At 44.2% G+C, this 3,137-nt stretch overlaps 1 pseudogene; it reads left to right on the forward strand.

The window, feature by feature from the left end:
• Positions 1-543, forward strand: LOC103589463 (annotated as a pseudogene).
• Positions 544-3,137: the final 2,594 nt, after the last annotated feature.

The raw sequence follows: 3,137 nt of genomic DNA on the forward strand, positions 1-3,137 counted from the left end.
TGTGGGGGTCGTGGAGTTTGTGGAGGCAAGGCCAAGGACAAGGAGTGGATCTTTGTCAGCAAGCTGGGCTGCTTGGTCAAGGACATGAAGATCAAGTGCCTGGAGGAGATCTGTCTCTTCTCCCTGCCCATCAAGGAGTCTGAGATCATTGACTTTTTCCTGGGGGCATCCTTCAAGGATGAGGTTTTGAAGATTATGCTGGTGCAAAAGCAGACCAGTGCTGGCCAGCTGACCAGGTTCAAGGCATTTTTCGCCATCTGGGACTACAATGGCCATGTTGTCTGGGTGTTAAGTGCTCCAAGGAGGTAGCCACCGCCCTTCGAGGTGCCATCATCCTGGCCAAGCTCTCTATTGTATCTGTGCGGATAGGTTACTGGGAGAACAAGATTGGCAAGTCCCACACTGTCCTTTGCAAGATGACAGGCCACTGCGGCTCTGTGCTGGTGTGTGCCTCATCCCTGCCCCCAGAGGCACTGCATCCTCTCAGCCCCTGTGCCCAAGAAGCTGCTACTATCTAATACCAGAACATTTTCATCACCTTGAAAAGAAATCTTGTACCCATTAGCAGTCACTCCTCATTCCATTCCCCTCTCCCCACAGCCCCTGGCAACGAGTAATCAACTTTCTATGTCTATGGATTTGCCTATTCTGGACAATTCATATAAACTGAACCATGCAATACGTGACTTTTTGTGTCTTTTTGTGACTTTTTTCTTTCCCTTTGCATAATGTTTCTAAGATTCATCTATGTTGTAGCATATATCAGAACTTTATTCCTTTTTATGGCTGAATAATATTCCATTGTATGGATACACCTCATTTTGTTTACCCGTTTATTTATTTATTTAAAAAGATGACCGGTAAGTGGATCTTAACCCTTGACTTGGTGTTATCAATACCACACTCTCCCGAGTGAGCCACAGGCCGGCCCTTACCCATTCATTTATTGATGGACATTCGAGTTGTTTACACTTTTTGGCTATTATGAATAATGCTGCTTTGACCATTTGTGCACGAACTTTTTTTTTTTTTGTCCTTTTTTTTTTTTTGAGACCGGCGGCACTGCGCTCAGCCAGTGAGCGCAGCGGCCATCCCTATATAGGATCCGAACCCGCGGCGGGAGCGCTGCTGCACTCCCAGCGCCGCACTCTCCCGAGTGCGCCACGGGCTCGGCCCTGTGCACGAATTTTTGCATGGACTCTTTTATGTATATTTAAAAACAAATTTTATTGATTTTCTTCAGAATATTCAACTGGGATTTAAATTGAGATTATATTGAAAGTATATATTAATTTGGAGAGCACTGAAATCTTTATAATATGAAATTATCTAATCTAAGAGCATGAAATGTGTCTTCATTTATTCAGATCATCTTTTATACCTTTTAATGAAGTTTTAGCCTTTTTTCCATAGAGATCTTATTTATACCATTTATATTGGTTTTCTATCACTGTATAATATTACCACAGCTTAAAACAACATACTTACAATATTGTTTTACAGTTTCTGTGGGTCAGGAGTCAGGGCATGGTTTAGCTGGGTTTTCTGCTTAGGGTCTCACAAGCTGAAATCAAGGTGTCCACTAGGGCTGACATCTCATGTGAGGCTTGACTGGGGAAGGATCTGCTTCCAAGCTCACTTTGGTTGTTAGTGGAATTTAGTTCCTTGTGGTTATGTGACTAAAGGCTTCAGTTTCTTGCTGGATGTCAGCTGGAGGCCACCCTCAGCTCCTAGAGGCTAGCCTCTAGACCTTGCCACTTAAAGTTCCCCAAACTGGCGACTCGCTTCATTAAAGCCAGCAAGGGAGTGAGAATCTCCTTACAAGATGGTCATTTCGGCCTGATTTTAATATAATTATGTACATGTAATCGCCAGTCATCTTTGGTTATGCACACACTCAAGCATGCGAATACCAGGAGTCGAGGGTCATGGGAAGCACCGTAAGTGGATGTCCATTATACCGATTCTGGGTGTATGATCTTCAGGTCCATAACAGAATGTGTGTGTATAAGGATTTCATTGTCAAGTTGTTTGTAATACTGAAGAGATGGAGGCAGTTAGTCAATGGATTAGATACACCCATGGCAACATAGATGAATCTTTCTTTTCTTAACTTTTAATTTATGTCATGTTACTATATTTTGTTTTAATTCCAAAATGAAAACACTTTTATTGCTTTTACCTGATTATAATAGTAATACACACTTGTAACATTTTTCAGATGACAGAGTAAAATGTGAAGGAGAAAGTCTAAACCATTAGTTATCTTCTCACCCGGAAATAACCACTGTTAACATTTCCTTCCTAACGTTTTTTCCCCTATGGATACACATAGATTTAACCAAAATCTCATTTCCTTTGATGTATCATTTTAAGTGGCTTGAAATCCTTTCTGGAACAATATATGGGTAAAATCTATATGTATGTATGTATGTATGTACCTATGGAAAAACAAGTAGATACAGACAGTAAAATAAAGACAGAGACAGGAGGGAGGTTGAAAAGATGAGGGGAGAGAAAGAGTCAGAGACAAAGACAGACAGATGGGGAGAGGACGACAGCGAGCTATGGGCACGTAAGGACAGAAGGGAAATACAGGGAGCCATGGAGAGATGAAGGTACCAGCAAAGAGACAAGGAGAGGATGGAAAGGAGCATTTTATTGAACTCCTACTGAATGTCATCCTTATTAAATCTTCAACGCCACTCTGAGGGGGCAATTACTAGTAACCCCTTTATCAGGCGAGTGGCTGAGCCTTAGAGTGGTGAACTGAGCTGTGCATGGTCACATCACCTGGATTGAACCCATCTCCCGTAAAGGGCGCCTGGCCCTTAGCAGGCAATCCGTAACTGTTCATCCAACGAACAAAGTCAAATCCGCCTCCCTCCCCTAGGAGAGAGAGGTGGGGATCGGACCCCCATTCTACTCCACTGAGTCAATTTTTCCTGCTCGCGTACTAAGGCAACAGCATGGTCTGTTGCCCTGGCAACCGCCCTCCAACTGCCATGGCAACCGCCAGCGCAGGCTCCAGCTCTCTACCTTGCCCCTTGGGCATCTCCATGGCTACTGGCGGGATGGAGGAGCTGCCAGAGCCCCGAGGCTGCGCCTGCGTGGAGTGGGGGGAGGGGGGTGGGGGG

This window comes from Galeopterus variegatus, unplaced genomic scaffold, assembly GCF_000696425.1.
Source record: "Galeopterus variegatus unplaced genomic scaffold, G_variegatus-3.0.2 Scaffold688, whole genome shotgun sequence".
Classification (NCBI taxonomy): domain Eukaryota; kingdom Metazoa; phylum Chordata; class Mammalia; order Dermoptera; family Cynocephalidae; genus Galeopterus; species Galeopterus variegatus.